The 25,763-nt window shown below is 44.9% G+C and overlaps 1 protein-coding gene and 1 long non-coding RNA gene across 5 annotated transcripts in view; one reads left to right on the top strand and one right to left on the bottom strand.

The window, feature by feature from the left end:
- Nucleotides 1-25,763, top strand: part of KAZN (kazrin, periplakin interacting protein) — a 1,011,580-nt gene that overhangs the window by 73,170 nt on the left and 912,647 nt on the right. The gene's annotated exons all lie outside the window — the stretch shown is intronic.
- Nucleotides 18,195-25,743, bottom strand: LOC112660418 (uncharacterized). Of its 2 annotated transcripts, none has more exons than XR_003136905.3 (3): nt 25,562-25,743; nt 20,975-21,225; nt 18,195-20,527 (listed from the first exon to the last, which is right to left on the bottom strand). It is a non-coding gene; the product is annotated as an uncharacterized LOC112660418 (long non-coding RNA). The 2 variants fall into 2 exon arrangements; XR_003136903.3 differs by having other exon boundaries at nt 18,195-20,197.

Below are 25,763 nucleotides of genomic sequence, written 5' to 3'. Positions count from 1 at the left end.
TTAGCTGGGATGCTGGATACATTAAATGTGGAAAAATTAATTGTATTCATACATACTGAAATATAATTAAAAAATAAAATCTAAAAATGCCTTTAAGATGTGCCTTTAAAATAGCCCTCAGTATTGAATACCTAGGAATAAATCTAACAAAAGTATGTATGATGTCTACACGGACATCTATGTAGATTTTCTGGAGAAAATTTAAAAAGGGGGGAGTCATCACCTGTTTCAAGTGCTGCTGGCAGTGGGTGAGGGGAGAGTCAACCACTGGATGTGACAATATGGAACTTGGTGGCGATTTTGGAATGAGCATTTTCAGTAGAGCAGGCCAATGTCAAGGTCAAAGACTGACTCTCAGAAGCTCAAAAGAGAACAGGAGGTGAGGATTTGGAGCCAGCAGGAATGGACAATTATCAGAGTAGTTTTATTTTTCCCCATCCAGGATATCAGGGAAATAGGACGGGGGCTGAAGAGCAACATGGGGTCAAGGAAGGTCTTCGTCGGGTTCTCTTCTTTTTCTTTTGTGGAAGGTCGGGGATGTGGCTGTGTGCAGCGGAGAAGGAATTGTGGATTTCTTCGCCCAGGATTCTGGGCTCTGTGTCAGCCGGGGAGTGCAGGTGGGCATCTAGCTCTGTGTCTGCAGATGCCCCATGGTGCGTAAAAGGTCTCCTGAACACTGGTGGGGAAGTGAAGACGTAGTTGTGTCACAGTACATGGAGTAGTTCTGGGGGTCAGCTCTGGCTCCACCCCAGTTCTCTGTTAAAAAATCAAATCACAGGCCCTGTATCGGTTTCTTCATTGTCTCCTATTTATCCTGGGGATCAAGTTAAAACCACCGTAGCATGGCTTGGAAGGCTCACTACTGCCTTGCTGCCACTCCCCAGTCTCTAGTCTGTCTCCCACATTCTGTGCTCCCCTCTGGCTTGCCTGGGGTGGCGGCTGAGGGACTTCACAGCATGCAAGGCTTTCCATTTTGAAATCTAGAAAAGTCTCAGGCACACAGGACAGGTACTCCCCTTGCGCCTCCTCTCCGCTCACACATGCTCAGATTCCTGAAGGTCATTGGCAGCTCACTGCATGCACTTGACTGACTTGCCTTGGCCCAGCCATTGTTCTGCTGTGATATCCACCCCCTGTTTGGTCTCTTGATTAGGTCCTTTTCTCCCCTTTGAAAGCTCTGTCAAAGATCACATTTTCCAAGAAGGCTTCCCTGTCCTCCACTGCCTCCTGACCCCCATTCTGGAGTCGGTCCCCACTTGAGTGATCCATAGCATTCGGTGCTTACACTTCCCGTTAATTCTTATGACACCAAATTAATCTTTTAATCCCTCTGTTAGATTGAAAGTTCCTTGAGTTATAGGAGCCATGATTTTCGTCTTTGTATCCCAAATGCTTAGCATAGTACCCAGAATATATGATGAATAAATGCTCACCGAATAATGTGTAAACAGGCATCACGGTGGGTAGAAGAACCCAAAAAGGGTACGGCTGGAAGGAACCATAGAGCCCTGGTTCCTAAGCAATGTGTAGCTCTTCAGTTTGTCCTAGATGAGTTGTCAGAATTGAATCCATCTGTGAAACGAATATACTTACCTCATAGGGTGTTGTGAAGATAAAATGAATTAATAAATGTTGAATATTTAGGGTAACTTTTGGTATAACTGCTCTGGTTACCTGCTGTTGAGTAACAAAGCATCTCAGACATAGTGGCTTAAGTAGCAACAGTGATTTCTTTGATATTATCTCTCTGGTTCTGGGGGCTGGCCCGCCTGGGTGAGTCTGGCTTGGGATCTCTTATGTGATTGTAATCAGACAGGCTGCTGGAGCTGGGTCTCTTGCAGACTTCTTCATCACATGGGCCCAGAAGACTCAAATGATGGGTGGTTGGCATAGCTGAGCTCATTGGGCATCTTCCTGCCTATATTGTTTTTCCAGCCGGTCTTCCAGCATGGCAGCCTCAAGGTAGCAAGACTCTGTACATGGCATCCAAAGGCTCCAAGAACAAGAGTTTCCAGAGAACCGAGGGGAAGCTGCATGGCCTTTTATGACCCAGCCCATGCATTTTAACAGGTGTGGTACTGTCCTTGGGGACAAAAGCTGGCCCATGGGGAAGTGTGAAAAACTATTACTCTTTTTATGTAAAAAATAAAACAGATATACATGCAATATAAGAAATATATCTGTACAATTAAAATATTTTGGAAGTGGGGAAGTGATTAGGGAAAAAAATGTCTCAAAAGGTTTTTAGGGAGGAAGTAGTGAGTAAACAAGGTTGAGAAACAGCCACCTGGCCTTAGAAATTCCATAGTGTCATTTTAGCATACTCTAATGGTCAAAGCAGACACAAACTTGCGCAGGTTCAAGGGAGGGACATAAATCCCTACCTCTTAATGGGAAGCTCCTCAAGGGATTTGCTGCCACATTTACATCCACTAGAATAAACATTCTGTAGATGGCTGCAGTCATGGAGCTGGGGCAGGTGCCAAGCTGCACTAAGCAGGCCATGCAAAACAGGGGTGGGAGGGAACCTGAACCTGTGACAAAGCACGAGGTCTTGATTATGGGTTCCTGTGAGAAATTTCTCCTCCAGTGCCTGGACAAAGGAGAGGTCAGGGTAGTTAAGAGTCCCCTCTGCTTGGGATGCCTGAGTGGCTCAGCGGTTGAGCATCTGCCTTTGGCTCAGGGTGTGATTCCAGATCCGGGGATCCAGTCCCTCATCGGGATCCCTGCGGGGAGCCTGCTTCTCCCTCTGCCTGTGTCTCTGCCTCACTCTCTGTGTCTCTCAAGAATAAATAAAATCCTTTTTTTTTTTTTTAAAGAGCCTCCTCTGCTGGCCCCATATATAGTCCAGAGAGGGTCCCATGCTGTAGAACTGTGGATGCTTCTAGAGACACCGTGATACATTGCAGTTGTGGCTATGTTGTCATTATTGCTGACTCGGACAGGCCCTGTTCTACACTTTATTGGGTGGGATCTTCTTATTCTGAAAACCAGAAGAGTGACCTGGAGGGGGACAGCAGCTTGGTCAATGTCACACACACACACACACACACACACACACACACACACACACATGGGTAGAGGGCTGTGACCCTGCTTTGCTAGATTCCCACTTCAGTGTTGATTCCCATGCCCTGGAGAATAATTAGAGGAATCATTAGCAACTGATTGACTGTACTTGTTCCTGGGTGAAGACGCTCGAGAGGGCCAGAGCTGTCTCCAGGCCGGAGGGAGAGCTGTGGGCTCTGTTCCGGTGGGCCGTGGAACAGCTTCTACCCCTCAGCGAGAGCAGACTGCCTCGGTATGCCTTGGCTTCTCACGGGTACCTCCTTTTCTTCTCTCGATGTCTTAGTATACTCATTTATACCTTCTCTTTGCCCTTACAAAACTAATGCATCTTCATTTATATTTCAGAAGTAATTTTATATTTCAGAAGCGTATTTCATTTTTGGATCTCTTCTTTCCTTTTCAAAACCTAATACAGGGGTGCACGGGTGGCTCAGTTGGTTGAGTATCAGACTCTTGTTTGGTTCAGGTCATGATCTCCTGCACCAGGCTCCTTGCTCAGTGGGGAGTCTGCTGGAGATTCTCTTTCCCTCTGCCCCTCTCCCCACTCACACGCACTTGTTCTCTCTCTGCCTCTCTAAAGTAAATAAAGTACTAAAAAACTCCCCCAAACTAGCATGGTACACAGGTTGAGTCATAAGGGTGGAAGGTGAGAGTAGCAAGGAAAGGGAAACACAAGCTCAAGCTTCCCCAGCCTTTTTTGGGAGTGGTCGTAGACATGACTTGTCTTGGGTTGCCTTTCTTTGGATTATTGATCAGATAGTCCAGTAAACTTTGAGGAAATGGAAAATGGGCTGGTCCTTACGGGAATCATCAACAGAGAGGGCAGTGTTTCTCTCGTATATTATATGTGGAAGTGCAAATTCAAGTAATGCCCCAGAAGCAGCTTGAGCATTAGTACATTTGTATTTTTTTAATTTTATTTTGTTTTTTATTTTATTTTATTTATTTATTTTTTAATTTTAATTTTTATTTTTTACATTTGTATTCTTGACCTAGTAATTGCACTTCTTAGAATCTTTTCTAAGAAAAGAATGGAAGAGGTGGATAAAGATAACTTTATAAGATGTTCATCCCAGTGTTGTTTATAATAGTGAAAAATTGGACGTGGTCTAACTTTTCAGCAGTGGGGATTTTGTTAAGTAATCGTGGTTAGTTGGAAATACTATGCATACCCACAACGACTACCACAAAGCATGGCATATAAGAGGGAAATGAGCTTGATGAGCAAAGGCTTTGTCAGAATTCCTTCGCACACGAAGGGAAGCAAAAGGAGCTCTTGTCAAAATCCACCTCAGTGATTCTTAACATGTTTCGGTCGCGAGTCCTTTTGAGAATGTGTCAAATTCATTGTCCTGAAGAATACACGTATGAAGACATTTTGCAGGTGGTCTTGGCCATTTAGGCTCCTCCTGAAATCTGAGGGTCTTCAGCTTAAGAGCCCTTGGTGTATGTGGTAAGCAGAGACCAAGATGACACGTACTGAGCACCTGCTATGCCCAGACCACATTTCTGGGTACCAGGGGGTTACACAGGTGAAGCGGATGAGGTCCGTGCCCAAGGAGGCTTCTCACGCCTCAGGTGGACAGAGAAGGAAGTGTCACATAGACCAGCTAAGTGCTATTCTGGAGGCACCAAGTGCTGACCAAGATGGGGCCTCAGGCACCAGTCCGCACAGCTACAGGCCAGTATCGAAGTAAATTCTTCAGGGTTGGGTTACAAAGTAAAAATGGGGCTAGCCATTCATTTGTTCACTCATTGATTCATTCATCTTCCCATTTGTTCATTTAGTTCCTACTCTCTTCTGGGCACTATTTTAAGTGATGGCGATAAAGCAGTCAATGAGGGAAGCAAGGTTCTCTCAGGGGAGGTTATATGCTAGTTGGGAAGACAGGGAGGCAGAGGGAGAATGGTAGCAAAGAAATACAATTTTAAGTCACCTAGTGACCACAGGCCCCTGGTGAACCCATCAAGCATTTAGATTCAGCTTTGATTCCAAGGAGGATTGGAGGACAGCATGGGTGACCCGGACTTCACGGCCACCTTGTCCGTGTCCATCCTTGGAGCAGATACCTGCTGTGGCCCTAGGCAGGACATGCCTAGGAAGATCAAATGGCTGGAGCCCTCGGAAGCCTTTCCCTGGCAACAAACAAAACTGAGTGAGAAACTGCAGAGAGGGTGTTAAAGATGGGGCATCACCAAAAAGGAGATAAAGCAGAAAGGAACCTTTTAAACCATCGGTAACAAAAAACAGAGTTCCTTTCAGAAAAAGGCATGGACATTTCTTATAAGACTAAGCATACATCTACTCTCTGACCCAGCGATTCTACTCGTAGGCATCTACCCAAGAGAAGTGAAAACCTATGTCCACAGAGAGACTTGCCCAAGAGCATTCCTGGCACCTTTATTCCTAATATCCACAAATTGGAAACAGCCTAGGTGTCCATCAATGAGAGAATGGATAAACAAATTACGGTATATTTATACAAAAGAATGCTATTCAGTAATAAAAAGAGACTTGCTCCCGACACAGGCAACATCATGAATGAATCTCACAAACATGCAGAGTGAAAAAAGCCAGATACAAAAGAGAATATATTGTATAATTTGCTGTTTGTCAATTCTGGAATGGGAAAGCTAGCTTTGGGTAGAAACAAAGAGTGGTTTCCCATGGAGGGGTGGGGTGCAGGGTTGACTGAGAAGGGACAGGAGGGCACTTTCTGAGCAATGGTAATGCTCTATATCTTTTTAGATGTTTGGGTTTCACAGATATGTGCATCTGTCAAAACTCAGAATGGTACTCTTCGGGTTTGTTTATTATGTTTTATGTAAATTTTACCTCAATGAAAAAAGTCTTAAGTTAATGGTATGCAGCATGCTGAAGTGCTTGGAGTAAAATGTGCTGATGTCTGCAACTTTGAAATGCATAAAAAATGAGATGAATGGACAAATGGATAAATAATATGATAAAGCAAGTATCATAAAATGTTAACTATAGAATCAAAGAGGAGCATAATTACTGTATAATTCTTTCAACTTATCTTTTTAAAGATATATTTACTTATTTTTAGAAAGAGCGCATGCACATGAGCAGAGGAAGGGGCAGAGGGAGAAGGAAAGAGAGAATCCCAAGCAGACTGCGCTGAGCATGGAGCCCGATGCAGGGCTTGATCTCATGAGATCACAACCTGAGCTGAAACCAAGAGCTGGATGCTCAACTGACTGTGTCACTCAGGTACTCCCCAACTTTTCTTTTTTTTCCCTAAGATTTCATTTATTTATTTGAGAGAGAGAGAGAGAGAGAGCAAGCAGGGGGAGCAGCAGAGGAAGAGGGAGACGCAGGCTTGATCCCAGGACCCTGGTATCATGACCTGAGCTGAAGGTAGATGCTTAACTGACTGAGCCACCCAGGTCCCCCTCAACTTTTCTTTGTAATAAAATGCTGGGAAGAAAATGATTATTGTTGAACAATAAGCTACTCAAAGATTTGCTAACTTAAAAAACTTCTAATTTCTCATTGTTCTATGGTTGTTCTGCTTTGGAAGATTTTAGCTGGGATATTGAGATGCCCGGAAGGTCCCAAATGGTCTCACTTAACTGCCATTGGTGTTGGCCATCAGCTGGGGACTCAGCTGAGGCTGTTGGCGAGGCGCCTTGGTTCCCTCCCCTGTTGACCTCTTCAAGTGGCTACTTGAGCTTTGTCATGACATGGTGACCAGCTTCCAAAAGGGAAGTCCCTGGAGGAAGACAAGTGGAAGCTGCCAGTCTTCATTAGTTAGGCCTGGATGGGGAAATCACACAGAGCTACTTTGGCCACAATAAAGGTTCAAGGGAAGGAAAATGTAGTCCATCCCTCAGTGGGAGGAGTGATAAGAATTTGCAGCTGTCCTTAATCTACCCCCAGTTTTTTGACCAACCACTCTGTAGGACAAGTTGCCTTACTTTTATATTTTATATTCTAGATAGAAAATACCATAGGGGCACCTGGGTGGCTCAGTCGATTAAGCCAATCTGCCTTTGGCTCAAGTCATAATCCCAGGAGCCTGGGCTAGAGCCCCTTATCCAGCTCCCTGCTCAGCGGGGAGCCTCCTTCTGCCTCTCCCTCTGCTTCTCCCCCTGTTTGTGCTCTCTCTTTGTGTGTGTGTGTCAAATAAATGAAATCTTTTTTTTTTTAAAGAAAATACTAAAAAAATCACTATCAAATGTGGAGTCAGCCAGGGAGAATGTAGTTCAAATATATAGGAAAAGAAGGACAATGGAGGTATGTTAGGAAGTTGACTGATACCAATATTATCCTGTTTCCCAGATTTTTCTAAATCTTGTGGTGTTTGTGTTATTTGCCAGTTTTTGAAAATGGTTTTTAAAATTGTGATGATTTCTTTTATTCATTCTGAACAAATATTTACTTTCAACTTCATTTTGGATTTGTAACTTTGATTTTTCTTTTGCTTGAAAAATGCCCCCAAATTATGTACATTTCAAAACACAGAACCCTGGATTCATCTCTGCGTAAGAGTAGAATATGAATTTTATGTATCTTTGCAATAGACCAATTACTGATTCTCTGCCCTGGGCCTATGGATTATATTAAAGTGAAAAACACCATACTTACAGACGATTTGTGCCTTTTCTAGGTGGATTGCCTCATTGAGGGCATTTCCTTCCTTCAGGTCATAAATTTTCCTGTTTGAATTAGTAATGCTTTATCCTAGACTGAGGTTTGGGGTGAGCGTTTTGCTTTCAGATCAACTCTACTGGAAGGTAGTGGAGGCGTGAGGACCCTACCTCCAGGCTGGTCTGAGACCATCCTGCTTCATACTTGTTCCAGGGCAACTATGTCATCTCTCTCCCTAAAGAGACTGACTTTATGCTGACTTTGGACCGTCAGCATATGGTACTCGTGGAGCTTCCTTTAGAAGTCAAGTTGCCTTAGTCCAGGGGCCAGACCAGAGCTATCTGCTTGCCTCAGCCTTTGAAACCTAGGCTCACACCTGTATTTCTCGGCTTCAGCTTGAGTCAGTGTACAATTTTGCTTGTATGTGCTCTTGCCCAATAGAAGGTTTTTTTTTTTTTTTTCCAAAGAGTTAACACTCGTTCTACTAAATAATTATTTGGGTTTCTAATCCTCAATGATTATTTAGGATTTCTATTGATCTGTTTGGTGTTGGTTTTATTGTACTCAAGGTAAATCCCATTTCTGAGATCATTACTACCATGTAGTTAGGATTGCTTGTGTACTTTTGCTGCCTTTTGATCCTTTCATTTTTAAAATCCTCTTTCAATCACCTCTGAAATTTTCTTTGAAATCGCATTGCTTCACAGCAGAGATGAACCAGTGGACAGTGCTGAGGACAGTGATAATGACAATGACAGTGGTGGATTTATCAGTGTGGAAACTGAGGTATACGTTGGTTGGTAACTTGGTTAAGGTTACATACACGATGATTGCAAAGCAGAGTTAGGCAGTGAGGACAGAATTGGCCTCTGCCTCGTGCTCAGCAAAACAAGATTTTAACTACATTGGTGCTGTGGAGTGTTTTAGGGTGTAGATGATCAAAACTAAGGGTGTCCAATTCTTTTTTTTTAATTTTTATTTATTTATGATAGTCACACAGAGAGAGAGAGAGAGAGGCAGAGACATAGGCAGAGGGAGAAGCAGGCTCCACGCACTGGGAGCCCGACGTGGGATTCGATCCCGGGTCTTCAGGATCGCGCCCTGGGCCAAAGGCAGGCGCCAAACCGCTGCGCCACCCAGGGATCCCAGGGTGTCCAATTCTTATAGTACCTTTGAGATTTTCTTATCTTACCCTCCCATTCTATAGACAAGAAAACTGAGGTACAATTATTATTGGAAGCCCAGCTACATGGAGTTTGAATTGTACATCCTGGAGTTTGTTTAGGAAGAGAAGTGGAAGAGTAGAGTATATTCCAGGATGATGATGTGCCAATGAAGAGGAGAGACCAGGGTAGGTAGAGACAGGGGTTTGTGTGCATACGTGTCTTCATGATGTGTGGTGGAGGGTGGAGGTAAAGAAGCAAGAACAGGGAAGAGGAACGTTATTGAACACATCTGATGCAGTCAGTGGTGTGCTGGTAATGAACGGCTGGCTCTTGGTGGAAGGAGTGAGGTGCAGGGGGAGGGCCTGGTTTGGGGCATTTGCCAGTTTCTGTGGTGTACGTGCTCCAACTGTGACTGCTTTCAAGCTACCAGTGTGATGTTACAGAGCATGGAGCTGGAAAACATAGCATTTCTACCACACGGATGAAATAAATAACTTCAAGAGCAAAGATAAACAGTACTATGTAGTAAAATCATTAGGAAGCAATGTATTTTGAGTATGTATTATCTTTGTCTTTAATGTAATTTATTTAATTGCAAATTTATGTCGTTATGCTTAACTATTGGCTTACAAAGTTCCTGAATATGTAATAATTGCAGTCTGGTAGGAGCTGGCTCCAGCACACCACTACAGGAAATCAGCCAGTATGTTTTCATGATGTCACAGACCAGGATTTGCTTCAAACTCTTGACAGCATGTGCCTGGAGAAGTGGAAAACCACAGTGATACCACATTTTATTTTGGAATGGACCTCGTGATCTTGCTATTAGCAGAAAACAACTTGGCATCGCAGGGAGATGAGTCTTATTGTGTTTATTATGGAGCAAATGTTCTTTCCTTTTATGCTTTTTTAGAGGTCAGCTGTTCTGTCGAGCTTTGTTTGGGGTTTGACTGAGGAAAGCTGATGGCTGATTGTTTACACTTGGGGTCGTGGGGGTACTTTCTAATGACCATTGGGTAGAGCATCTCTTACCCTTTTGGCATCTCTTCCCCCAATTTCCTTCACCAAATACCATGGTTGACAATGTGCATCTTGACTTCTCTCCCCAGGTTCATTTTCCCTGCCTGTGTTCTGAGCCCCAGCCTCCTTGAACTGGGCACAGATGGCAGTGGATCTCATTCCCATTCCTTTGTTCCTTGCTCATGCGTCCCCTCCTCCTGGATGCCTTTCCCCCCATCATTCCCTACCCTCCTACAAATCAGCTAATTCCCATTCTTTCCAGCTAACTCTTATTTATCCTTATCTCTGAATTAAGCACTGATAGGGTTGCTTCCCAAGTGTCCAGGCTGGATGAGTGATCATCCTGCTTCAGAACAAACCTCACTTTATACATTTCATGGAAAATATTTGTTGCCTTTCTATTAGACTGTAGGTAACCCCGGATACGTGCACTGTTGCCTTTTAAAGCTGTTTCTAGGCATAATACAGCACATCGCTGTACACAGTAGGAAATCATAAATGCTATCTAATTTGTAAATCTTTATTTTCCTTCTTATCAAAAATTATTCTCCTCTTGAGTTATTTCTTCCATTCCTGTGTACCCAGCCTGAAATTGGGAGTCTCAAAAATCTATCTTTACTCTCCTTTTCTGGTATCACTTCTTAGTCTCTGGAAAGAAATTTCCTCCTCGTAAGTAGTTGAGTCAGGGGAGGGAAGAGATAATTTCCTAAAAGTGGTGGCTCAGAGGGATACCTTTCGCTAAAGGGCTATTCCTGAATGCTGGCTGCTATCAGTCAAATCAGCCCACCTTTAGATAATGTCATTGGGAATTAAAGGCTTACAGTTTCCAGAATTATGCATCTCTGTTAGAAGCAAAATCATGCAGGAAAGTAAAAGGAAAATCTCCATGAAGGGCTCTGAGCTCCCGGGGAAGGTGAAAAGCAGGAGAGGAATGAGCAAGTTACTGTACTGACGCTGCCTCCTGATGGCAGGTGGGCAGATTGGTTATCCAAGAGTGTCTTCGTAGCCCATCAGAAGAGAACTTCTATATAAGCTCAGGTGGCTTCCAAGGATAAAATGAAAACAGTTCCTATTTATGTTCCTAAGTTTGGACTTGGAATCTCCATTGTTCTCTCTCCTCATCTCCCTGAGCTGAAACCGCAGTGTGACAGAGAATACAACTTGTCGACCCGGCATTCCAGCTCCTGCCTGTGGTGCTCCTCCCCTACTCCATCGATGGCAGGCTTGACCGTGGGATTTGCTTTGGCCAAGGCAGTGAGAGTAGAAGTATTTTGTGTCATGTCAAATCCCATGTTTTAAGGGATGATCTCCCCAAAAAACCCCTGCTCTTTGAGACTGGGTCTCAGACTGAGGGCAACATGGCTAGGGCTGCAGTTGACCTGGGATGGGGTAGGGGGGACAATGAGAATGAAGTGAAATCCTTATGGTTGTAAGTCCCTGGGATGTGGAATTTCTTTGTTACTAAGGCAAATCTTGTCCTAGAGCTTATCAGATTACCAGATTTCATAAAGAAAGGAAGGGAAGGAGCTTAATTTTTTTTTAAAAAGGCTTTCATCAACATTAACTTATTTTAGAGGGAAGTAAGTAAATATATAATAAACATCTCCTCTTTATGTAATTGTCTCTAACCTGGCATTATATTTTATGTTTCTACAGATAAGTTGATTGGTGGTTGGTCTAGTCATTCTCTGAATATGTATCAAGTGCCTGCTATCATCCATGCACTGTGTTGGGTCCTGGGACATGGTGGTAAACAGACGAGGTCTTGGTCCTTATGAAGGTTTCACTTTGGTTGGGTTAGGAAAAAAAAGACTAAATAAACATGGTAACTTCAGAAAGTGATTAGATTGTAAGAACAATAAAAGAGGATAAAGTGATAGAGAGTAATTGTGTAGTAAGAGAAGGGCATGGGGTCACTGAATAGCATTTTGATTCATCATATAGATGTTCCTCCTTATGCATTACAGAGAAATAGAACTGACATGCACAATTGCCTTTCCCCCCCCTTTTTAACGGGATCATAGTTTTATGTCAATCCCTTTAATAAACGCACTGGGATAATTTAAAGCTGAGAGCCATTTACTTTTACAGATATTCTTTTTGTGATATAAACATTCCTCTTCTAATTTATCTGGAGTTAAGTCTGAATTTTATGTATAAAAGGACTTCATTCCAGTGTTGAAGAGAAATCTTCCTGAATGACATCATAAAGACTTTGGTTTCTGAAGCAGCCAGGGAAGCTCCATGACAGGGCAGTTAACTTTAGTTTGGTTCCAGAACACGGTCCCCATGTGTTCTGTGAAGCTCTGATCTAGGGCATTCCATTTTCTGATAGCAGAGCTCCCCTGTGGACAAGGTCTACCATCCGCCTCTAACAAGGCTAAGTTGAGCTCAGAGTACTAATGGTCACAGTCACAAAAAGCATACCAACTGGCTTTTATGTTTTTAAATTCAGTGAAGCCAACAAAACCATAAAAGTAGAGAATTAGTCATAATCATCAAAAGTTGACTCCTACATGTTGCAACAATTCTATTCTCCAGTCAGAATCCTAAAATGTCAAAGGTAAAAGACAAGAAGCTCATCATTTTATAGTTATGGGAATTGAGACCAAAATTAAAATGAGTTGTTTGAGTTTGTTTGTTTGTTTATTCATCCATTCATTCAACAAATATTTATTGAGCACCAACTCACATGGAGCTGGGCACCATGCTGGTCCCTGCAATTATAATGGGGAACAAAAGTCTTTGTTTCTAGGAAGTTTACAGGGTAGTATGTCAAGTGGGAATAAGAGCTGAAAGAAAGGCAAAGAAACTGTCCCTAAGTAGCCTGATCTGGCTTTGGGGCCAGTGGCTCAGGAGGGATTCCCTGAGGAGGGGACTCTCTAGCAGAGGTCTGTAGGATGAGTAAGATTAATAAGGAAAAGGGCATATAAAGAGGGTGCTGTGAGAGCCTTCCAGGGCAGGAGGAAAAGCACCTACAAAGGAACTCTGGTGATGGGAGTATGGCATTGTCAAGAAGGTTTATGTATACAATGGAATATTCCTCAGCCATTAGAAACGACAAATACCCACCATTTGCTTCAACGTGGATGGAACTGGAGGGTATTATGCTGAGTGAAATGAGTCAATCGGAGAAGGACAAACATTATATGTTCTCATTCATTTGGGGAATATAAATAATAGTGAAAGGGAATAGAAGGGAAGGGAGAAGAAATGGGTAGGAAATATCAGAAAGGGAGACAGAACATAAAGACTCCTAACTCTGGGAAACAAACTAGGGGTGATGGAAGGGGAGGAGGGCGGGGGGTGGGGGTGAATGGGTGACGGGCACTGAGGGGGGCACTTGACGGGATGAGCACTGGGTGTTATTCTGTATGTTGGCAAATTGAACACCAATAAAAAATAAATTTATTATAAAAAAAAGAAACTGAAAGTAACTGAGGTTGGAAAGTAGAGAACAAGAAGCATATATTGTCTATGGGGAGGCTGTAGACAGTCAAGAGCACAATGAAAACCTCTGAGAAAGGAACATCATGACCAAATTTCTTCTTTGAAAAGAATATGTTAACTAGGAATAGAAGGGCACTCCATTAATACAATAAAGATTACAAAAAGCCTATAGCAAATATCATCCTTCATGGTGAAATATTTAAAGCCTTTCCCCTTGAGAGCAGGAATAAAGCAAGGATTTCTTTTATCACTACTTTCTGGAAGTTGTAGACAGTTGTAATAAGAAATAAAAGAAAAAGGAATAAAAATCATAACTATTGAGGAAAAAAAATCCATCACTATTTATAAGGAAAAATGATTATGTACAGAGAAAATCCAAAAAATCTACATACAAATTTTTTACATTAATACATGAACTTAGCACAGTTACTGGATACAAAGACAATATACAAAAATATGTTGTTTTTAATGCTAGCAGCAATGAAAGTTTTAATCAAGGCACATTTAATAATAGCATAAGAATTTGGTATTTTGAAATAGATCTAATTAAAATTTTAAAAATTGAACATTAATGAAATTAAAGAAGACAGATAATTAGATGGATATACCATATTTGTGGGTCAGATAATCCAGTATTGTAAAAATGTCAATTTTTCCTGAATTGATCTATAGATTCACTGCAATCCCCTCAAAAATGTCCTACCTTTTTGGGGCAGAAGTTGAGAAGATAATTTAAAATCAATGTGAAAATGCACAGGGTTAAGGCTAATGAAGGCAATCTAGAAGAAGAAAAAAACAGATGAAGGACTCACACTGTTACATACCTAGGCTTATTATTACTATTTTTTAGGGAAACTCTTTGCCCATCATGGGGCTCAAACTTACAACCCCAAGGTGAAGAGTTACACGCTCCGCCCAATGAGCCAGCCAGGCACCCCCATACCAAAGCATATTAAAAACTATGGTAATTAAGACCTTCAAATTGACAAATGGATGAACAAAAAAAGACCAGTGGAATAGAATAGAGGATCCAGACAGAGAACACACAAACACAGTCGCTTGATTTATAAGGCAACACTGAAGTGTGGTAGCGAAATATGTGTTTGTTTGTTTCTAAAATACATGGTTCTGGTCAGTTGGATATTCATATGAAAAAGATGGCAGGTGGATTGTAGACTTAATCGTCAAAGACCAAGCAAGCAAAAATAAAACAAAACAAAAAACTGTCACAGAAGAAAATGTAGGGGAGCATGATTTTGAGGTGAGCAAAATTACGTTTAGGATACAAAAAACTAACCAAAAAGGAAGAAGGAATAGGTAACTTGGACTACATTAAAATCGAGAGCTTCTGTTCTTCAGTAGATCCTATTAAGGGATTGAAAAGGGAGTTCCTGGAATAAAGAAGATATTTGCAACACTTATAGTTGACAGAAGACTCATTTCCATAAAATAAAGACCTTTATTTTTTTATTTTTATTTTTCATAAAGACCTTTATAAATCAACAATAAAAAAGGCAGGCAGAAATAGAAAAAAAAATGAGCAAAAGATTTTCTCATCCACCTCACAAAAAGGACTTCTAAATAGCCAAAGAGCACATGAAAACTGTTCGGCCTCATTAAGAATCAGGGAAATGCAAATTAAAAGCACGATGGTATACATTTATACCCCCCCACCCCCCGCCCCTGGAATAACTAAATTGAAAGTGACAGATGATATCTAATGTTGAAAGGGATGTGGAGCAATCAGAACAATCATACGGGGCTGGGAGGAGTGCAGATGGGTTACAGCTATTTTGGAAAACTGTGTCCGCCAGTGTTGAATGTATTCCCATGCTGTGACCCAACCCTTGGGCTTCTCTTGTAGATAGACCCGTCAGAAATGTTTATGGCCCAATCATAAACATATGTTTGCACAAGTACATGTATGGAAAATCCTAGAACATTTACACTGTATTGCAAAAGCACAATGTAGTATACTATGGTGTACCTAACGTTCTGCCTGGAAGAGGTACAGGTGGAGGGGGGATGCTGGTGGTATCCTGCTTCTTGATCCAGGTGTTGGTTTGGTGGGTGTGATCACTTTGCAAAAGCTCATCAAATTTTACCTTTATGATTTGTGTATATGTTGTAAAATTTCACTTAAAAATTAACCATAATGCCTGCAGAGTAGAGAAGATAGCAGAGTGGGCAGTCTGGATGTGGGGCATCAGGCAGCTCTTGCAAGAATCCAGGCACAGGATGGGGCTGGTCATTGAGAAGTAGTAGAATAGGCTCTGGAGAAAACCAAGAGGCCCTTGTGATGCATTAGCTGGGGCAGGATGTGTGTAAGGGAGGTGTCAAGATTGACTCCCAGGTGCTGACTTGTATAACCGGACACAGGTGTTTGCTTCCCCAGAGACGGGGCACACCGGAGGGGGTGCAGGTTATTGGACAGGCGGGTGGTAGAGATGAAGTTGGGGTTCCAGAGAGTATGCCTAGGCAGTTGGCTATGTAGGTCTGGAGTCCAGAAGAAAGGCGTGAACGGCAAGCTATTAATAAACTGATCTCTAAGAAGTGGAAACTTGAACTGAATCTTTTGAATAAAGAAATACCAATTATCTGCATGCCAGGCACCCCTGGGCTAACCACTCTGCCCATGTCATTCAGGTCCCATGTCCATGGTGATACTGTGAGCGCGTGATGTTAACCAAAACGCAAGGTGAGCTTAGAGAAGTTAAGCAAATTCCAGATGGACTAGCTTTAGGAGGTGGGTAGGAAGGTGAATGGCAGGGATTTCCAGATTCAGATCTTCCGACCTAAAGTTCTGAGCGTTGCTGTTGAATCCTGTGACTCAGTGGACTGCAGTGTTAGGGACCCCGGATGAGCGTGCGAGGGCCGCCACAGCATTTCTATTAGAAGAAATCTCTGAGAAAAGACTACCTATGTCCATCTGCCCGTCTGTGAGGAGCTCAGAGGTTTGGACTTCATGATTGTGCCAGGTCTGGTTTAGAAGATAAACTCTCAATGTTCAGATCTCATTAAGCCACCCGCCAGCTAAGTGACCTTGGGCAAATCACGTAACTTATCCATGCTTGTGTTCCCTGTAGTTGCATGGCAAAAAATCAACACACGTGTATCATCTGACATGTTTTGTGGGGCACGAATCCTGGGCACTCTTCAGCTGGGTCTTCTGCTCCTGGTCCCTCATGGGCTGATGAAGCTCGGCCAGGGCTGAGCTGTCCTCTGAGGCTTGCTTGGGGAAGGATCTGCCTTCAAGCTCACATGCTCCAGGATCCAAACCCCTGCGGGAGATTAGATTGAGGGCCTTAACTCCTTGCTAACTGTCAGCTGGAGGCTACTCTGCGTTCCTTCTGATGTGGGGCTGTCTGTACAGTGGCTTAACTCATCAAAGCTGGCAATGAAGAGGGCCCATGAAGACTGTCTCCTAGCAGGATGGAAGTTACCGTCTGAAGTGGCCTATCATGGAAGCGGCATCCCATCACCTTTGCGCTATCCTATTGATCAGAGCAAGTCCCAGATCCTGCCCGCATTCAAGGGGAGACGACCACATGAGGCATGAACACCAGAAGTCAGGGGTCATTAGGGGACACTTTTGTGTCTGTCCACCATGATGCCTCGGTGTTCTCCTCTGCAGAGTAGGAATGGCAATAATACCACCTCATGGGTGGTTGTGTGGAGTAAATAAGGTAATACATGTAAAGCACTCAACACAATTTCCAGAGCATATTTATGCTCCAAAAACGGTTAGTTGCTATTTTTATTCTTCTAATTCTAAAATTGTACGACAGTGTGAAAGGATTCTCTCTCTCTTTTAAATAAATACCTTCACCAAAGATGGCCAGATTCCACTCGGGCATTTGAAATACAACACTGTTCACAAGCACAGCCACACACCCAACTGGGAAGGAAGCACATCTGGTGAAAAGTGAGACAGACCAGTAACGTCCAGGTAGCCCTGCCAGGAAGTAGCAGGTATCTGTGTCTGGCACGCAAATCTGAAAAGTCAATGCCCCCACTACCTAATGGGGCCCACAGTCCCCTTTCTGCAAATATACAGATAGACCACGGTTCTATCACATTAGTTTCCAGATCAGCTGCAGCATGGAGGTCATGTCAGAGTGCAAACACTGACACGTTGGCGTGCGAGTACAAATATCTGCCTTTTAGTCACGGACCAGGAAAACACGTGTTCTATTTGCTCCTGTAACTCAGCAGGCTTTCCAGGGACCCCTTGGTAGTGGTTTTGATCGTAAGCCTGCAGGAGGCAGAGGAAAGGTGTTGGACTGGGAGTCAGGAGTCTTGGGTTTGAATCCCGACTCTGAGGACAATGATCCTTGTGCCTCTGGTCCGCTGACTTCCTCCTGGCCCTCGGTTGCCTCCTCTGGAGTAGGAGAGGTCTTACTCTTTTGCCTCTTGGATTCTTCCGCCTGATGAATTTCTTTGATTCTAAATTTAAAAGGCATGTTGGACTTCTAAGTCTACTAGAAGTCGTTGGAGTGGCGGCCTGCCTCTCGTCCTGTACAAAGGTAGGGGGCCCAGGCACAGCGCTCCCGACCTCGGTGTTTTCTGTTCATTTCCTAACCTGGAAATCAAGTTGGTTGTGCAAGAACATATTGTGCCTAAATGCATCTGAGGATAAAAATAAGCTCCTGTGAGCTCTCCTCGGGGGTGGGCAACTCCACATGCATCAGTAACCTCAGCTTCCCCACGGCTGCTTGCCACACTCCCTAATGAGCTAGTACAAGGTATGCGTTCATAGAATGCAAAAACGTTTTTTTAAAAAAGAAATAAATTTATTTATTTATTTATGAGAGAGAGAGAGAGAAAGAGAGAAAGCAGGGGAAGGGAGAGGGACAAGCAGACTCTGTGGTTGAGCGTGGAGCCTAATGCGGGGCTCGATCTCACCGCCCTGGGATCACAACCTGAGCCAGAGTCAGGAGTCGGACACTTAACCGAATGAACCACCCAGGTGCCCCGGAATGCTAAAATGTGTTATGAAAAAGGAGACTGGGGCTGACATACCAAGCCTGCTGGGTGATAAACCTGCTGTTGCCATTATATTAAAAGAGGCCGTCCTAGGATTTCAGGAGGGGCCTTTCATTTGTTCATCTCATTCAAACACGAGCCGAGTACTTAGTAACTAACGTGTGCCAACCCAGAGCACTCGGGGGTTCAGCTCTGAAAGGGGGTTCAGGCCTAGGAAGCCTCGAGTTTAGTGGGATAGGCAACTACAGGGATAATTGCATATATATAAACTAGGTGACTGATGACATTCTTGCTTTACAGTCACGCTACCTTTTGGTTGGAGGGTGAAGAGAGTGGTCTTTCCATAGCCAGGCGCCATTCCAGAGGCTTTATGTGTATTAACCCCTTTAATCCTCACGACAACCCTTGGAGGTAGGTTTTAATTTTAATTTTTCCATTTTACAGTAGAAGAGATTTGGGGCAGAGGAGAGGTGGAGGTACTTGCCCAAGGTCACACAGCGAGGACGTGGTAGGTCAGGGGCCTTCCCAGGGGCGGGTCAGACCCCGGGGAAGCCCATAGCCCACCCCGTGGAAGTCTGCGAGGGGAGGCATGTGCAGGGCTCTGCGGAGTCAATCTGGATAAGCCCCCTGTGCACATCTACGCAGGAGGTGCCCCCACCTGGTGGTTGAATCGTCCTTTCTATGCCCAGAAACATCTCTGGCTCCCTGTTTGCTCTTAGCCAAGTGTGTATCCCAAGACTAAATAGGCCTTCGGCTTTCAAGAAATGCCTGAACAGTTATGCAGTTGCCAAATCAGTGACATCTGTATTATTATCTAAATAATACCTTTTAAAAATCGACTATATAATCTTCCCTTTTTACTTAGACTCATCCTACCACGGATTTGGGGCACTAGTTGTGTTTCTTCCAGATGTCCGCCGGTAGGGGCGCGGGCAGGGGTGGCACGGTCAGCTGGGCGTCAGACTCTTGGTTTCGGCCCAGGTCATGACCTCAGGGTCATGAGACCGAGCCCTGCATTGGTCTCCGCGTAGACTCTGCTTAAGATTCTATTCTCCGGGGATCCCTGGGTGGCGCAGCGGTTTGGCGCCTGCCTTTGGCCCAGGGCGCAATCCTGGAGACCGGGATCGAATCCCACGTCGGGCTCCCAGTGCATGGAGCCTGCTTCTCCCTCTGCCTGTGTCTCTGCCCCTTTCTCTCTGTGACTATCATAAAAAAATGGAAAAAAAAAAAAAAAAGATTCTCTTCTCCGTCTCCTTCTGCCCCTCTCCCACTCTTTCTGTCTAATAAATAAATCTTTAACAAACCAACTGCGCAACTCACATAAAGACCATCCACGGCACGTAGAAAATCCCCCCGCGGCCGCCACGGAGGAGCCGCCTGCCGCACCCTGTGTTGCGCCCTGCACGGCAGCGGTTGCCTGTCCCCTGTTGTGTTGCTAATGAGGTTTCATCTTGGGGACTTTTAATTTTCCCAGGAACAAGGGCGAGTGCCAACTCAGAATATGGAAGTACTGAAATGCTAAAATACCACTTGAAATTTATGATCAGAGCTACGTTTGGGGGAAAGGCTCTCAGGATGAAGGGGCCCAGCGTGGGAGACGTGAGCCTGGGGTGGGGGCGTCGCAGGTGCTCAGCTCTAGTTTCCCAGGCTTCCCGCCCCTTGGGACCAGAGCAGGCCTGTCCTGCAGACCGACCGCCTCGGGCCTCTGCGTGGAGACGCGCTCCAGGCTCGGTCGTGGCCTCCTGTGAGCAGGGCTGAGACTCACTCACTCACACTTCGCCAGTGTCCGTGAAGCATTCCCATGATGTTTTGCATTCAGGGCGGACGGCGATGAAAGCGGACGTGTCAGAGGCCGTGATGATCTGAGTAGCATTAGAGGAAGCCTGACGTCCTCCTGGGAAAGGTTAGACGAAGCATCATGGGGCCGGAGGAAGATCAGTGTGTAGATGACCTTCCGAGCTTGATTCTGTGCCACCGGCTGAAAGCTCCTGGTGATGCCCGTGACCCTCGGCCCTGCCAACCCTCTTCCTCCGACCTTACCTCCTTTCTCATCGTCCGCCCGTGTCTCTCCCCGTCTTTCCTGCCGCCTCCTCCACTGGAGTCACTGCTGCTACAGCTCAGCCTCTGCCCTGTAATCCCACCTCTCTCTTCACCACTGGGCCCCCAGCCCAAGAGGCAGGGAGGTCTGAATGGCTCTGTTGGGTGGACGTGGCCCCTGCCCTTGCTGTCCCCGGATGCAAATCACAAGAAGAGGGGAAAGCTGTCGTTACAACACCTGAGGTTCCCATTGAGATTTAGAAGCCCTTGCATGGGGGATCCCTGGGGGACTCAGTGGTTTAGTGCCTGCCTTTGGCCGAGGGTGTGATCCTGGAGTCCCGGGATCGAGTCCCGCGTCAGGCTCCTGGCATGGAGCCTGCTTCTCCCTCCTCTTGTGTCTCTGCCTCTCTCTCTCTCTCGTCTATCATAAATAAATAAATCTTTAAAAAAAAAAAAAAAGAAGAAGAAGCCCCTGCGTGGTCTGGCTGCTGCCCTCTGGTCCAGCTTTCTCTTGCTTTCTCTCCCTGGCTCATCAGGCTCCAGTTCCAGGTCTCTCCGTTCCTCCCCCCACCACGCTCGTGCCTTTGCACCTGTTGCTCCTGCTTAGAGCCCCCCCACCCAACCACCCACCCACCGTGTCTTCATGTGGCCACTTCCTCTGCATCATCCCAGCCTTCGACTGATGCGAAACCTCCTCAATCCCTTTGTCTGTGGCGGGTCTTCTCTTGTCCCCTCTCTTTCCCTCGTCTTATTTCTTCATGACACTTTTGCTCTCTTAAAGCATCTTCTTTATTTGGTTATGTGTTTAGTATCTGTCTTGCCCTTGGGACTGTAGCTTCTTGAAGATAGAGTCTCCTTCTGCGTTTCCATATGTATTCCCAGTGCCTAGAACAGGACGTGGCCCAGATCAGTTATGCAAATAATTTTTAAGATTTTATTTGAGAGAGAGTGCGAGTGGGGGGAGGGGAGGAGCAGTGGGAGAGGGACAAGCAGGCTCGGTGCAGAGTGCGGAGTGCGATGTGGGGCTCGATCCCACGACACTGAGATCGTGACCTGAGCTGAAATCAAGAGTCAGATGTGTAACTGACGGAGCCACCCAGGCGCCCCTAGATATACAAATGTTTTTGAATGAAAGGATGGACTCATTGGTTAATGAGAGCAGAAAATAAGTGTTGGTAAATTCTATGGAATTGGTTTAGTCACAGTGTTGTAGAAGAGATCACAGACTCTGGTAGGCTGCGTAGTGCATAAGGTGGACTAGCCTTGGAATCTGCCTAGCTAAGTCTGGGGAGGCCTAATTTAGGCTAACAATGGGTGTGTTTGGTAAAAAAAAGTCTAACCAGACATGTGTCCTTGCTTTTCTTATCTTTTGCAAATCCATGGATCTAGCTGATTTGAGTGTCTCTGAGATTTTTATTTTTTAAAGATTTATTTATTATTTATTTATTTATTTTTAAATCTTTATTTGTTTAAAATTCATGATAGACATAGAGAGAGAGAGAGAGACAGAGACACAGGAGGAGGGAGAAGCAGGCTCCATGCCGGGAGCCTGACGTGGGACTCGATCCCGGGACCCCAGGACTGTGCCCTGGGCCAAAGGCAGGTGCCAAACCGCTGAGCCACCCAGGGATCCCCTCTGAGATTTTTATTTTATGGTATTCCTTGATTCTTTCTTGGAGAAAGGATCTTAATTATAGAAATAACAATGGTAATAAAAACCATTTATCGAACACTTAAGGTGTGCACAGCATGCGCTAGGTGTGTTATAGGCGTCGCCTAATTTAATTTAAGACATCGTTACGGGTCGAATTATCACCCCGCACCCTCAAAAATCGTATGTTGAAGTCCCAATCCTCAGGACCTCAGAATTATTTGGAAATGGGGAAGTTGCAGATGCAATTGAGGTCACTAGAGTGGGCCCTAACTCAGTATGACTTCCGTCTTTGTAAAAAAGGGAAATTTAGATACAGAGACTCACTTAGAGAAAAGACAAGACCCAGAAGAGAGAGAGCCACCTACAAGCCAAGGAGAGGGGCAGATCCGTCCCTCGCAGCCCCAGAACAAACCAACCTGCCAACATCTTGATGTTAGACCTCCAGCCTCTGGAACTAGTAAGAGTGTTGGTTGGCTGGATACCCTAAACTTATCGACTCTATATAGGGAGGTGGGATAGTGTGGGGTTCGTGAGCCTGGGCAGTGGAGCCAGGCTGCCTGGAAGCTACTGGCATTTAGTGGGCAGGAAAAAGGGCTAATTGTCCCGCAGTTCTCAGAGATTTTTTTTTTGCTCCTCCTACATGTTTTGTGAACCACCTGATACGTGTGTTTATGCAGGCGAAGAACCTGTTTACAACGATACGATGGTAGAATTTTTTTGTATGGTTGAATTTTTGTAGCTGCTTCACCTACATACAAATAGACTAATTATTTTTTTTAAACACTTCTTTTTTTTTAAATTTTCATTTATTTATTTATGATAGTCATAGAGAGAGAGAGGCAGAGACACAGGCAGAGGGAGAAGCAGGCTCCATGCACTGGGAGCCCGACGTGGGATTCGATCCCGGGTCTCCAGGATCGCGCCCTGGGCCAAAGGCAGGCGCCAAACCGCTGCGCCATCCAGGGATCCCGACGAATTTAATTCTTATTCCAAAATGTCAGTGTTGACAATATTCAACTGCTTATCTCTTGACTCCGAATGACATCAGGGTGAACGAGTGATTGAGGGATCATAGGCTAGCCCTACCTGAGAACCTACTTTTCAAAATATACATTATTTTTTTAGCACATATTCCTTGCACTTTACCTCTCCTTTACAATTAAATTCGGGCCATGAAGAGAAATCCCTACATATATTATGAAAAGAACACTTCGGGATCCCTGGGTGGCGCAGCGGTTTGGCGCCTGCCTTTGGCCCAGGGCGCGATCCTGGAGACCCGGGATCGAGTCCCGCATCGGGCTCCCGGTGCATGGGGCCTGCTTCTCCCTCTGCCTATGTCTCTGCCTCTCTCTCTCTCTCTCTCTCTGTGTGACTATCATAAATAAATAAAAATTTAAAAACATTTTAAAAAATGAAAAGAACACTTCGAGTCTGATAGGGATAAGCATCTCTGCCCTGTGGCACCTCTCTGTTGATCTGAGGTCTGCATCATTAATTTCCCTTCCCTTTGATGGCACTTCAGAGACTTGAAGAGGGCGATAGCATTCACCTGTTCACCCCTCTGTGCATCTTCAGTTTTCCAAAATGGTCCTCCCTGACCCCTTTAATCTCTTCTCTGATGATGTGGCTTCCGGACTCCTCGCTCTCCTGGCTCTCCCCCACCCCACCTGCCCCAAGCATGCTGCGGCTCCTCTCAGTGCCACTCCCGAGAGAAAAGCCAACCTTAAGTAGGAAACTGTAACCTGTTCTTTCAAACCTGCAGAAACAAAGTTGGGCCTCGGTTTGGGCCTTGCGTGTGAGAGGCAATGTTCAAGGGCTCCATCCAGCAACGAGAGAGATCTTGCCCCAAAAACCCTTCAGTGAGAAGAAAAGACAACCAACCAACCAACCAACCAACCAGAAGTCCCCCGACAACAGTCCACAGAGGGTGTCTGTTGTGTGCTGTGTTTTTCCTCAGTGGCCTCAGGAGCTTTGCTGCGGGGTACATGCCACCGTCTGTCATTTGGCGGCGGATGATCATTGGAACATCAGTACTCCCAAGTCATGTAATTCTTACCAAAACTCAGAGAAAGGCACCAAAGAAGAAGGTTTTGGGGGGACGTGGACCTCGTTAGTACTTTTTGTAAAGTGTCTCAAACTTACATCTTGTAATTTTTGCATCTCGTTCTCCCGACAACGCCATACCCTGCCAACCACCATCTTCACGCTTCTCACTACATCACAATAGAGCGGTAGTATCTTACGCCGAGGAAGGCTCGGTGCCATGTTGTAGCTACGTCTGCTGCAATTGTTCTGCATAATCTGGAGTTTCCTGAACAACTCGAGACGCCCAGGAGTGGAGGCTTTCAAAGGAGCCTCCAAGTCATCCTGACTAGGACGCTTGCACAGGCCGCACGGAAGTGGTGTTATCCTAAGTCAGGCAAGAGAGAACCCCGCCTCCCCATCAAAATCTCAGAGAAGCATGAGGATGCTGAGCTATCCCAGGACCCGGAGCTAAGGAGGAGAAGATGCCCGGACACCAGCTGTTGATGTTCCTGCACTGCCTAGAGCAGGGACCATTTCAGAAGACAGCGCAAGGATCTGCAGACTCTGGGTCTGAACACTGCCTGTTCCTTTGAGCCTGCAAGCTAAGAATGCTCTTTACATTTTTTTAATGGCTGGAAAAAAAATCAAAAGAAGAGTAATATTGAATAACATATAGAAATGATGTGAAATTCAAACATCAATGTCCATAAACAGCCTTGTTGGAAGGACCAGGACACAGCATCTAAATAAAAATGATGTTTTGGAGAAAAGTCTGAGGGCAAGGAAGTGGGGCCATGGTTAAAATAATGAGCTCCTATCCGAGTGAATAAGATAATGCTGTCGAATGATGCCGCCCTAATCTGATTTGCACTGGGGCCAAGGCTGAAATGCGTTCTTTGGTTGAAAGGAAATGTAGCCTCAGTGATACTAATATTCAAGCAATTTACCAAGTGATAAAACCGAAGTAATTTATTATAATTTTATGATGAGATCTCTTTCCTTTGGCTTGGGAAAGATTTTATTGCCTCTAGTCTTGCAATTTCACTCTTGCTAATATTGATTTTACTATAATCTCTCCCCCCCCTTTTTTTTACACTCTCAAGTTATTTCTTGATTTGGACAAAATTCACATTTTAACACAGTTGAAGATGTAAAAACCAACCTTCAAGAAAACGTATTATGATAATTATGTTTTCCCACCGTTGGCCCGTAGTATGTGTGTGCCAATCGAGGAAAATGTATTTTTAAATTGCTAGGTTTTTCTCACCCCTTGGTCTTCTTTTGGCTTAAAAAGGGGGAGCTGACGAGGACAGGAATGCTCCACGACTCCCTGTGTGTTAGGAAGGCTTCGTAAAGCTACCTGCAAAGGGGGCCTACACGCCCTCAGTGGGCCTTGGCGTCACGCAAAACCCTTCTGCTGCAGCCCTAAATGACTTTAGAAAGCCAGACGTGTTATATGTGTGATTTTATGTAATCCCAGGAGGTACGTGGGATTCACGGTGGCAAGTTTCAGAGGAGAGAAATTAGGCTGAAATCCTTTACCCGAGCGCCCACAGCTGCTACGTGATGCAGTAAGAATCCAAGGCCAGGCTGACTCCAGTGCTCTGTGATCTTGCCACCAGCCCGGGACTGAGGGCCTCTGTCGATGGCCCTTCCACTGTGACCAGGGACCCGGGGACTCTGGAACCTTCCACGAAGGGCCGCGTGCACTCAGGCCTCAAAGTTCCGGTCTCTTTAAGAGGCG

This window comes from Canis lupus, chromosome 2, assembly GCF_003254725.2.
Source record: "Canis lupus dingo isolate Sandy chromosome 2, ASM325472v2, whole genome shotgun sequence".
NCBI lineage: Eukaryota > Metazoa > Chordata > Mammalia > Carnivora > Canidae > Canis > Canis lupus.
The sequence above is the reverse complement of the archived record's forward strand: the minus strand, read 5'-3'. Positions and strand labels throughout refer to the sequence as shown.